We start from the raw sequence: 13,598 nt of genomic DNA on the forward strand, positions 1-13,598 counted from the left end.
CCTTCCACACTTACATTTAATATCATAGGGGCTTTTAAGGGGCTCCGGAACGCCCTATACTTGCAATGTTAAAATAACGCTTATAAATTACATCTTTCCTCACAAAGTATTTGAGGTAGGAAGTTGAACTTTTTACAGATTATTTATTGGAATATGGGCTACAACTTAACACAGGGATTTTACTAAATTTTAGTTCAGTTATTAAAGATGATTTTTTTTCAATTGTAATGAAAATTCACAACATTTTTTTTAAAATTTTTATTTATATATTCAAAAATATACAGTTTTTTGGAAAAAGGCTGTGTTAAATTATGCAGAAGGTACTGTGTAACATTTACTGAAAGTTTGAAACAAATATGTTTGGAAGATCCTTAGAAAACATGTAATTAGTATGAGAAAATAAAAGTTTTGGGAATCGAGCGACAAAGATTGGATTAACTTTTTAGTGCATTCCAGGTCCATAGGATGGATTATCGTCATCCTCTGCAAACTCCTCCTCCAGCTTCCTCTTGTTCCTCCTCCTGTTTACTCCTGCTTGTATTTCTAGACTCTTTACAGCCCTGTCTGCAGCCCGAAGGCGTTCCTTGCCTAAAGCAAGCGTCGCTCGTAACATGTTAGAATGTTATTATTTACAGTAATAACACATACCTTTGGCTTTCCAACATTTCTGTTTTTCTTAAAAGCCTTCAGAGGATTTCTAATAACTTTATTTTTACTCATTATTATACTTCAACAAAACAGAGACTCAAGAAACAGAATTAATTACGAATATTTTCGAGATAACGACAGAGTAAATAAACATGAAACAATCGACAATCACACCAGCGATATATATTGAACCATCACAGGTTAGCCACAACACATACTTTATCTCACATCACTAAAATGTACCTGATGAACACGGACGTTAATAATAACACCATTTGACAGCAGTTTAACAGCGCCACAGTTGGTCACGCCCATGTAGAACACATTTCAAAAAAAATTAAAAAATAGTTGTAGTCTTCGGAACTGAATAAATTATATATCTATTAAAAGGTAATAGTCTGCAGATTCAGAAAACGCAAAAAAGTAAAAATTGAACTTTTCATGATTTTGAGCCTTTCCGGAGCCCCTTAATGCGGGGCTCAGAAACAGGCAACTTCTGACGCCCGCTATCTGTCCTTTTTCGCGTTCCAGCCACTAAGACCCCCTCTTCATATGCACAGGCGAACTCTATTCTCCAATTTCAGAATTTATTTATGCTAACTAGTGTTAGTTGACCTTACAGTCGCTTAGCAAAAATGAACAACTTCAATTAGCTTGGCGACAACCTGACGGCTGCTGGTGTCACATTCCCCAAGAACAAAAGGTGCCAGATGGCCTGTTCTCACTCCACATATTTCATCTTACCTCTGAACTGCCCCTTTCCCGGTCTTTCCCAGAATGCGGGACTCCTGCAGGGCTCAGTTATTTACAATTCTGCACGCCCCATTGCTGTTAAGTTGTGGAAAACAGTTGTGACACGCCCCTGGAACTAGTGAATATGCACTATGTCGCTCTGCAGTGACACATCATGTGAAAGTTACTTACGTCCTTGAGTTTTGCATCCAGGTGTCCCTCCGAAGAGTCATCAGATGTATTTTCTCTGATGTTTCAGCAGATATTTCCAGTTTCGCTATTGCAGTGTGTAGCTGGATACAGCCGAAATAATGCTCATCACGTCTTTGAAGCGACGGGAGACTTTTGCTATTATAAACGGTGTTCGCCAAGGTGATGGTGTGTCGCAGTTCGTGTTCAGTCATAAGGGAATAGGAAAAAGAATAAAAAATCAAAATAACTTGAAGCCTACTTAACTCAGGTGAACAGGCAAAGGCATTAAGAGCTCCTGCTTATCTTTCAGTTTCTTTAGCGAAATTAGTGGACAGTGAAATCACAGCAATAAAGTAGACAGAAGGCCTCAGAGAATACGCTGATAAGGATGACCTACGAATCAGAAGGATAGGACACTTCAGATATTTCCGTGAGATCATGGAGCCAACAGGGCTAAAACAAAAACACGGAAAGCTCGATTATAGAAACCCAAGACAGCGTCCGGGAGCACACATAACATCTGCAACAAAATGTACATGTCCACACATACAAAGGTTAGATATTACAACACAGTGATTAAACCTGAAGCTCTATAGGCGAGTGGAGCTTTTATTCTCAACATAAAAGAACATTCGAAAAACATTCTGAAGGATGAACGAAGGATTATGAGAAAGATTCTTAGTCCAGAAAAAAACGAGGATGAATACAGACTGCAAAGCTGGGGAGAAATTATCAAACTTGGCAGTAAACATAAGAAAACGGAGATAAAATTTTTATGCAGGCGTTCAAAGTCTCCCAACGATGAGGGTTACACTCAATATTGTGATATACATAGGTTCGTTAGTTAATTCCTTGTTCCATTCATCAGGTTCATTATAAACGTTGTGATGTGGAACGTGTCAATGGTACAAAGTAGAAAACTTACATACAACATATAATAAATAATTAAAATAAAATAAACATAGTATTTATACGATTATAGTTGCATTTACGATTTGTTAGATACATCACAGTTTTTTCATGACTGGTAGTTTCTGCTTAAGAATTCCTGTGTGGTATAGAAAGAGTTATCAAGGAGCAACATCTTTAATCTACATTTGAAAACACTTGTGTTATTTGTAAGACTTTTATTACCATAGGTAAATTGTCAAAGAGTTTTATAGCTGCACATTTCATCCCTTTCTATGTCACAGATTCATTAAAGGATAAAGCAGATGAGTTTCCCTTGTAGTGTTGTCTGGCACTCTCAAATTTAAATGGATTGTTCATAACAAATTTCGTAACTGAATAAATGTGCTGTGAGGACGTGGTTGATATTCCCACCTACTTAAAGAGATACTTGCAAGATGTGCGTCTGTGAACCCCACACACAATCCTAATTACTTTCTTTTGTATAATGATTACTTTTTGCCTAAATGACGAATTACCCAGCATATTATTCCATAAGACATCAGTGAATGAAAATATGCGAAATACGTTAACTTATTGACTTCCATATCCCCTCCCCGCAAGTTGGCAGTTATTCTTATGGCAAAAGCTGGTGAACCTAATTGTTTATAAGATCTATTACAAGGTTTTTCCAGTGTCAATTTTCATCCGTGTGCGCACCTGAGAACTTACAATTTCTACCTTGTTTATTATTTATTGTTGGTATACTGGGTTAAACCCGTTTTTTCATCGTTTAATTCTAGGCCAGAAAAATTAAAGAATATACCAGGGAACCAGCCAATTGAAAATATCAACGGTAAAACTCACATAAAAGCAGTGGAAGCAATAGACAGGAATCTGTTCAGCCAGAATATGAACCGTTGAACCGTACAGCCGGCCGAAGTGGCCGTGCGGTTAAAGGCGCTGCAGTCTGGAACCGCAAGACCGCTACGGTCGCAGGTTCGAATCCTGCCTCGGGCATGGATGTTTGTGATGTCCTTAGGTTAGTTAGGTTTAACTAGTTCTAAGTTCTAGGGGACTAATGACCTCAGCAGTTGAGTCCCATAGTGCTCAGAGCCATTTTTGAACCGTACAGCCAGAAAATGGGGTTCCAAAAAAATAAATTAAAAAAAAAACAGGAACCAAGTAGACTGAAAAACAAAAACAGCCGACGGAGAGAGAATGACAGTCATGTGGAAGGGCAGGAAAAAGAATCTAAAAGTGCTGAGTGAGCCAATATGGTCCGCATTAATATGTACCTAAAATGGTGACGAATAAAAATATTCTTGTCAGTCCACAGCATGTCAACCACTGCACCACCTTACTCGCATTATTAGACGAAGGTCGAGGCAGCCCAGTATGCTATAGGAAAATTGCGCGATGATTTGTTTCTCTCTTTTTTTTCTTTTCAACCTCTGCGAGTGGAGAGAGAAAGAGAGACAGGGACAGAGATGTAACGATAGAGAGAACTTGGTTGAAGTCGTTTGTCCTACCGTGATTTCGGTTTACAAATGTGGAGTATGAAAAATATTGACGCCCGTTATATGGACGATGGGGCGTACCTCGCGTTGAATTATGAGAGGCAGACTGCAGTGGAGGCGGGTCGACGCCTAACTGGACAGCTCCGCCCACCTCTGCGGCCGGTCCTGCCGCAACCGCGTCTCGGCCGCCACCCGCGGGCCCCTGGCCGCCCACAGGCCTCTGGAACGGTCGCAGCCGGTCTGTGGTGACCTCCCCGAACGCAGTCGGTCCCCAGGCGCTCGCCGACATGCACGACGTTCAGAACGGGTTACGCAGAGTCTTGCTTAGACTCAAGTCTCTGCCGACTGCGTTCCTCTCACCAGTGACATACCCATGTTTCAGCCGTGTCCGGCTCTTCTAGACGATGTCCCCATTCGTTCTTCGCTTGTTACGTTATATCTCTTTGTCAGCATAATATAGGCCAAGTGGTCTTTATATTTGAAACGTCCACTTTGAAAAATTAAGAAAGACTGTGCTGGTAAACTTCTACGATATTTGATTTTCAAACAGCTGAGCAAAACTGAACGTACTCAGACATTTCTCTCTTTACTTATTCTGATCATCATGAAACTGACACACAATATTTTTAGCGCAACGCAATATGGCTTTCAATAATCCATACAAAAGAATGACCCTGAATAACAATAACCTATACCTTTCATGAGTCACTTACCACCCAAAAATCTTCATTACTCGAACTACTGCAATACAGCGCCAATACTGCCAGCTAAATAAATGATTCTAACTACTGAAGGCACTAACTACTGACAGGCATAGTTAGCAAATGAAAGATTTTGATAGAGAACAAACAATGTATTTACCTTAATAGCGTTCAAAAGCCATAATATATATATGATTTTGTGACATCCAATTAAACAAATTTCCTTTTTCTGACGGATACTCGTTCAGATCGTCCGCTCAAAACTCCGCCATCTCTCTCCCCACATCCACCACTGCTGGCGGCTCACCTCCAACTGCCCAGCGCTACACGTTGTTCACATCCAACTGCCCAACACTACACAAGTGAATATTCCAACAATGAGTCCAACCAGCCACAGACTGCACACAGCACAGTCAGCGATTGCCATACAGAGCACTACGTGGAATTAGCAACATAAAAACCTAAACAGCCTACTTACATATTTAACTTAAGTATCTCATCGTATAAGACAGAAGAAAGACGCGACATGAAGGAATTATCCGAATGGGTGGAAATAGATATATGTGATGTACGTCTACAGACAAACAAATGATTACAATTTTAGAAAACTGAGCAAGTCAATAATACATTGGTTCACCTCTAGCCCTTACTCAAGCAGTTATTCGGCTGCCTATTGATTGATGCCCTTGAGTTGTTGGATGCCGTCCTGAGGGATAACTTGCCGAATTCTATTCAATTAGCGGGTTAGATTGTTAAAGTCCGGAGCTGGCTGGAGAGCCCTGCCCATAATGCTCCAAACGTTCTCAATTTGGGAGAGAACCGGCGACCTTGCTGGCCAAGGTAGGATCTGACAACCATGAACTCAGGTAGTGTGTGGGAGGGCATTGTCTTGTTGAAATGTAAGCCCAAGGTGGTACGCCATGGAGTGCAACAAAACGATGCGTAGAATATCGTAGATGTAGTGCCATGCTGTAAGGGTGCCGCGGAAGACAACCAAAGCTGTTTATCTACGAAATGAAACGGTCCCCAGACCATCACAGCTGGTTGTCAGGCCGTATGGTGGGCGACAGTCGGGCTCATAACTCACCACTGACCGCTGTCCGAGTCGTCTCCAGACACGTCTTCAATGGTCATCGGGGCTCTGTTCAAAGCGGGACTCATCACTGACGACAATTCTACTCTAGTCAATGAGCACTCAGCCGAATGTGCCCAACACCACTGCAAATGGGTTTGTTGAAGTACAGAGGTCAATGGTAGTGAGCGCAAACGACGCCGTGAGCTTACCTCCTCTTTCAGTGAGCCGCCTATTAATGGTCCTTGTGGTCACTGAAGCAACAGTTGCTCGTCGGACTGATGATAATGATAAATCGAGGGCTCTGAGTGCCTCTCTGGCGACTGCTCGGTCCTCACATTCTATCGTCTATCTAAGACGACCGCTTCCTTCGTGACGCTGTGTTCGACAATGGTTCACCCATTCCAGCCAACATCGTCGAATAGTGGTATAGATCCTCTTAAAACGTCGAGTGATTCGCCGACTAAACGAGCTTCTTTGAGCTCAACTTCGCCCCTGTTTACTTGGCAGTTTTGAGTTTTCCGTTCAAAATGGTTCAAATGGCTCTGAGCACTATGGGACTTAACTTCTGAGGTCATCAGTCCCCTAGAACTTAGAACTACTTAAACCTAACTAACCTAAGGACGTCACCAACATCCATGCCCGAGGCAGGATTCGAACCAGCGACCGTAGCGGTCGCGCGGTTCCAGATTGTAGCGCCTAGAACCGCTCGACCACTCCGGCCGGCTGAGTTTTCCGTATATACCTGTATCAATATCAATTTGTGACTAACTGGCATAATTTCTTCGTGTTTTTTTTCTGTATTAGCGACCACCTCAAAAGAATACATTGGCCGCTTTGGGACGCTGAAGACGGTGAAGCTCGGGTATCAGCGCGTCGAGTTACCTTCCGGCGCTGAGCTAATTCATAGCAGTGAAGTAACGTATGCGCACCAGTCGGTTGTATTGGATCAGAACAATGACAGGGATCGACGTGGAGACGTGACAGAATGGCAGCAAGAAGCTGTCACGTTTGGACGAGCAGAGACCAGGGACGAACGTCACGCCTTTTCAGTGACGTCCGAATTACTGCTGTCAGGGAATGCGAGTACGTCTCAGCAGTGCGAAGGGAGCTGCATAAAATGAACATTTGGAGCCGAGTATCTCGCTAAAGCGATTGCCCACAGCGGCACATAAAGCCGCCGTCTTCAATGGGCAAAACAACACAGTAAGTGGACAGTAATTGGCTGAAGGCGTGTGGTGTAGTCCGACGAATCGCAGTTTCTCCTGGGAGTGCCTAATTTTTTGTCCGCTATGCTTACTTTAAATTGGGCTGATTTACCCACTTATGTACCCGAAATCGCCAAGGATAGCTGATTCATTGGTGCTCAAGCCGCGATGGGTAATCGGTTCAGCTCTAGGACGTTTAAGAAATATTTCTCGCCAATATTTGGCTGTAAAGGGTGAAGAAGAAGCGATCTACAATTACCGTTCGTCAGACTGTTCGCTCATGATCCACTATATTTAAACTTCTCTGCAGTGTCCATGGAATATGTCGTAATTCATTATGATTCATTCTACAAATGGACACGTTAAGCTTGGTACCGCCTCAGTCCTATTCGAAAAGAATTCTCCGTCAACCCTTCGATTCACATTATCATCCCGAGAAGTACAGATCCACTTACAAGTGCTACTCACCTGGGTACACTATGTGACCACTATGATGAAGAAATTGGTAGCAGCGAATATCATTATTGCAATATGCCCCACGAACACCCATATAAACCAGTTTCACGCTCTGCTTAGAACTAATGTTCAGCTAGTCGTAGCTTGTGCTGAAGATAACATGACTGAAGGGAAATAATGATGTTTTCTAAGTGACAAGAGCAACAGCTCTTTTCCCCAATAGCCGCAATTCATTTTACGTATCATCCTGCAGCTGTTTTTGAGCGGGGCTTAATATTGGACGGTAAGTGTATTAAAATCTCGGAAGAACTAGCATTACATATAATGGTTTATTGTAATCAGTAATATGAAAATACTGTCAATGGGGTTAAATGTTCTTGCCAACGGATTAGTGTCTTCCTCTGCTACCTAGTTGTCATTTCTCCATTAGCCAAGATAAATATTAATATTCTACCTTTCAGGTAATGTTATTTTTGTATTGATCATGCTGATTTAGATATTCTGTTAACGTTAATCAGTTAAAGCACCACTAGCTAGATAAACTTTTAAAATTTCCATTTAGCTAATGTAGTTACAAGGTGTATAACTTTGCTTCCGCCAGTTTTTCCCAAACATTTGAGGGTTTAATGAATCAAATTGGTTACACATGTATCATTCAAAGTATTTTCCATGGCTGGCCACTAATTTCTCCCTTCTAACCGGCAGTGTAAGTATCCCGCTTCGAAAAAATTGTTCATCGTTTGAAGCGATCCACGAATCGATCTAATTTGTGACTTCTTCATGAGAAGTGTTGGTCAGCCAGGCCATACACCATTGATCTAAACAGGTGATGGTCAGAGGGAGCAATGTCTGGAGAATACGGCGGGTGGGGTAGGACTTCTCATTTTAACGTTTCCAAGTACGTTTTGACCTCTTTTGCAACGTGGGGTCGGGCGTTGTCGTGCTGCAAAATCACTTTATCGTGCCTCTCGATGTACTGCAGCCGTTTGTCTTTTAATGCTCTGCTCAAACGCATTAAGTGCGTTCGATGACTAGCACATGTGATTGTTTCACTTGGTTTTAACACCTCATAATACACGACGCCGTGACTATTCGGTTTGGCCGTCGTCGTGGAAGCATGGTCGGGATATCCCCATGATTTTTTGCGTTTAAGGTTCTCGTAATGAACCCATTTGTCGTCCCCGGTCAGAATGCGATGCAGAAATCCCTTCCGTTTTTACTTCTGAAGCAATTGTCCACAAACACACAAACGCCGTTCAACGTCTCTTGGTTCTAGCTCACACGGGACCCAAGTTCCTTCTTTCTGAATCATGCCCATAGCCTTGAGACGTTTTGAAATGGCTTGCTGTGTCAATCCCACTAATCCTGCCAATTCTTCTTGAGTTTGACGCGAGTCTTCACTCAGCAGTGTCTCCAGTTCTGCATCGTCGAGAACATTCTCTCTTCCATGACTATGCCGGTCTAAGACGTTAAAACCACCGTTATTCAAGCGTTGAAACCATTCATGACACGTTCTTTCACTAATAGCGTCCTTTCCATACGTACCTGAGAGCATTCGATAAGACTCAGCCGCTGTTTTGTCCATATTAAAACGGAACAGTAACACCTCCCGCAAATGACGAGAATTATGCTCGTAAAGTGATGTTTTCAACCAAGAACAACTTTATGATGCAGACACAAATCGACTAATGTTTGAATAAGGTTATGTTGACCAAGGTCCATGCTAACCTCCTGGCGGCTCCGATCTGTTTCTTTCGACCGCTACTTACAGTTGTCGCCACCTATCGGCAAACGTCGGAAGCAAAGTTGTACACCTTGTATTTTTATTTTTTAAAGCAGAATTTATCTTTTTAATCCAATTTGTTAATATTTGTGATTCACTAATATGAAAATGAAAAAGTCTGCCTACATAATAATTAGCGATAGTCAGTACAATATATTCATAGTGTGTTAAGTAATGACTATTTTCTCCTTCTTGCAGAGCCTTGTATCATATTTGAACTACACCAGTATTAAATCTATAAATACAGTTGACTTCATAGGTACTTTCAGGACACACGTGAAAAGTGTAGGTGTATTTTCCGAAGTAAACAAGTAAAGGAATTGGTCACATGGCAAATGCTGCTTTGTATGGATACCATTACCAACGAATCATAAAGCCTATTCTCTGTGTAACAGATTTCAGATCTATTGAAAAGGAGACAGAGTTACAAGATACAGAATGAAAATGAATATACGTAAATATACGACTCTGGAAGCGTAATAGCTTATGGAATTGCAAATTTGCATAGGGAAACTACAGTGTTCAAAATACAGGCGCCATAAACTTAATATACGAGATGCGTTCAAGTTCTAAGGCCTCCGATTTTTTTTCTCCGGACTGGAAAGAGATAGAAACATGCGAATTGTTTTAAAATGAGGCCGCGTTCATTGTCAGTACGTCCCAGAGATGGCAGCACCATACGGCAGATAGAATTTTACCGCCAGTGGCGAGAATGAGAACTGTTTTAAATACTTAAAATGGCGACGTTTTCCTTACTTGAACAGCGTGCAATCATTCGTTTTCTGAATTTGCGTGGTGTGAAACCAATTGAAATTCATCGACAGTTGAAGGAGACATGTGGTGATGGAGTTATTGATGTGTCGAAAGAGCGTTCGTGGGTGCGACAGTTTAATGAAAGCAGAACATCGTGTGACAACAAACCGAAACAACCTCGGGCTAGCAGAAGCCGGTCTAACGACATGATCGAGAAAGTGGAGAGAAGTGTTTTGGGGGATCGCCGAATGACTGTTGAACAGATCGCCTCCAGAGTTGGCATTTCTGTGGGTTCTGTGCACACAATCCTGCATGACGACCTGAAAATGCGAAAAGTGTCATCCAGGTGGGTGCCATAAATGCTGACGGACGACCACATGGCTGCCTGTGTGGCATGTTGCCAAGCAATGTTGACGCACAACGACAGCATGAATGGGACTTTCTTTTCGTCGGTTGTGACAATGGATGAGATGTGGATGCCATTTTTCAATCCAGAAACAAAGCGCCAGTCAGCTCAATGGAAGCACACAGATACACCGCCACCAAAAAAATTTCGTGTAACCGTCAGTGCTGAAAAAATGATGGTGTCCATGTTCTGGGAGAGCGAGGGCGTAATCCGTACCCACTGCGTTCCAAAGGGCAAAAGTGCATCCCACGAAAATGTTTTTAAGAACAAATTCCTTCCTGCACTACAACAAAAACGTCCGGGAAGGGCTGCGCGTGTGCTGCTTCACCAAGACAACGCACCCGCACATCGAGCTAACGTTACGCAACAGTTTCTTCGTGATAACAACGTTGAAGTGATTCCTCATGCTCCCTACTCACCTGACCTGGCTCCTAGTGACTTTTGGCTTTTTCCAACAATGAAAGACACTCTCCGTGGCCGCACATTCACCAGCCGTGCTGCTATTGCCTCAGCGATTTTCCAGTGGTCAAAACAGACTCCTAAAGAAGCCTTCGCCGCTGCCATGGAATCATGGCGTCAGCGTTGTGAAAAATGTGTACGTCTGCAGGGCGATTACGTCGAGAAGTAACGCCAGTTTCATCGATTTCGGGTGAGTAGTTAATTAGAAAAAAAATCGGAGGCCTTAGAACTTGTTCTAAGAACTGTTCAAGTTCATAGTTTCGTTAGAACATGTGAGAATCAGTAACCAATTTCTATTCAGTCATCCAGGCTTTCAAGTTGATTCTCACCGTTTTTCCAGCTCATTAAATATAACAGGTGTTAATACGAGTAGAAGGTGATTTTTCTTGCCTTTTTGATATGTTGGTCATAGAAAGTCAGTTGAAGGATACTTGTATATGAAGCATTAGATTTTGTATTCATTTTGTGAACGATATGTATTCAGTATTCATATAATTTGGTATTCTTACGAAATTATTTTTCAGTCTCTGACGTTTATTCAAAGCTTTACACGTGTTCACTGAAGAACTATGTTCTCGAACGAACTACGTTTCATTCACACTGTATTTCAAGCAGACAGACAATAAACTGCCTCCAGCAATGATGACACTTTTTTTTAAATGAATTTTCCAGCTATCCAGATATGTTTGTGTTGCAGTGGAACTACAAGGCACATGGTTACAGCAACGAAAAATTCGATGTTTTGCTGTCACAATAGCCCACATCTTTTCAAGTTATTAGATATTGTACCATATGGAGTGCAAACACATTTGCGTTCATGAATTACATACGTAAAGTGTTTCCCTTTGTTCTTTGCAAGGTATCTTTAATGACCTGGAATTTATCCATACTTTTGTTTATACTATTTAGTTTACGAGTACATCTAGGACATTGTACGTATAGGTTTTACACAGTTTTGGCACGTTTCGCTCTTCTATGTAAGAATTTAATGTTCTACTTACAGATTTCGTGGATGTCGATCTACATATAGTTCCTTTGTAACTGCAGTTCCTCTACTGACAACTGACATATGAAATTTCCTTTCATATATCTGTAGGGTTTTACGGCCCCCCAAGAACCATGGACCTTGCCGTTGGTATCGAGGCTTGCGTGCTTCAGCGATACAGATAGCCGTACCGTAGGCGCAACAACAACGGAGGGGTATCTGTTGAGGGGCCAGACAAACGTGTGGTTCGTGAAGAGGGGCAGCCGGCTGGAGTGGCCGAGCGGTTCTAGGCGCTACAGTCTGGAACCGCGAGACCGCTACGGTCGCAGGTTCGAATCCTGCCTCGGGCATGGATGTGTGTGTTGTCCTTAGGTTAGTTAGGTTTAAGTAGTTCTAAGTTCTAGGGGACTGATGACCTCAGAAGTTAAGTCCCATAGTGCTCAGAGCCATTTGAACCATTTGAAGAGGGGCAGCAGCCTCTTCAGTAGTTTCAGGGGCAGCAGTGTGGATGGCTCACTGATCTGGACTTGTAACATTACCCAAAACGCCCTTGCTGTGCTGGTACTGCGAGCGGCTGAAAGCAATGGGAATCTACAACCGTAATTTTTCGCGAGGACATACAGCTTTACTGTATGGTTAAATTTTGATGGCGTCCTTTTGGGTAAAATATTTCAGAGGTAAAATAGTCCCTCATTCGGATCTCCGGGCGGGGACAACTCAAGAGGACGTTGTTCTACGGATCGGAGAGTGGAATGTCAGATCCCCTAACCGTGTAGGTAGGGTAGAAAATTTAAAAAGGAAAGTGGTTAGGTTAAAAACAGATATAATGCGAATTATTGAAGTTCGCTGGCAGAAGGAACAAGACTTCTGGTCAGTTGAATACAGGGCTGTAAACACAAAATCAAACAACGATAATGCAGGGGTAGGTTCAATAATGATAAAAAAAGTAAGAACGCGGACAAGCTACTACGAACAGCATAGTGAACGCATTATTGTTGCCAAGATAGACACGAATCCCACAGTAGTACAAGTTTATTGCCAACTAGCTCCACAGATGATGAAGATATTAAAGAAATGTATGATGCGACAAAAAAATTATTCAGATGCTTAAGGAAGACGAAAATTTAATAGTCATGAGAGACTGGAATTCGATAGTAGGAAAAGGAAGAGAAGGAAAAGTAGTAGGTGAATATGGACTAGGGGTAAGGAATGAAAGAGGAAACCGTCTGGTAGAATTTTGCACAGAGCATTTCTTAATCATAGCTAACTCTTCGTTTAAGAATCATGAAAGAAGGTTGTAAACGTGGAAGAGGCCTGGAAACACTAGAAGGTTTCAGATAAATTATATAAAGGTAGACAGAGATTTAGGAACCACAATTTATTGGTTATGAACTGTAGAACTAAAACTGAAGAAACTGCAAAAAGGTAGGAATCTAAGGAGATAGGACCTGGCTAAACTGAAAGAACCGGAGGTTGTAGAGAGTTTCAGAGAGAGCATTAGGGAACGATTGACAATAACAAGAGATACAGAAGAAGAAGAATGGGTAGCTTTGAAAGATGGAATAGTGAAATCAGCAGAGCATCAAGTAGGTAAAAAGAGAGAGCTAGTAGAAATCCTTGGGTAACAGAAGAGATACTGAATTTAATTTATGAAAGGAAAAACTATAAAAATGCAGTAAATGAAGCAGGAGAAACGGCATACAAACGTCTCAAAAATGAGATCGACAGGAAGTGCAAAATGGCTGAGCAGGGATGGCTAGAGAACAAATGTAAGGATGTAGAAGCCTCTATGACC

Source organism: Schistocerca cancellata, chromosome 2 (genome assembly GCF_023864275.1).
Source record: "Schistocerca cancellata isolate TAMUIC-IGC-003103 chromosome 2, iqSchCanc2.1, whole genome shotgun sequence".
Taxonomy (NCBI): Eukaryota; Metazoa; Arthropoda; class Insecta; order Orthoptera; family Acrididae; genus Schistocerca; species Schistocerca cancellata.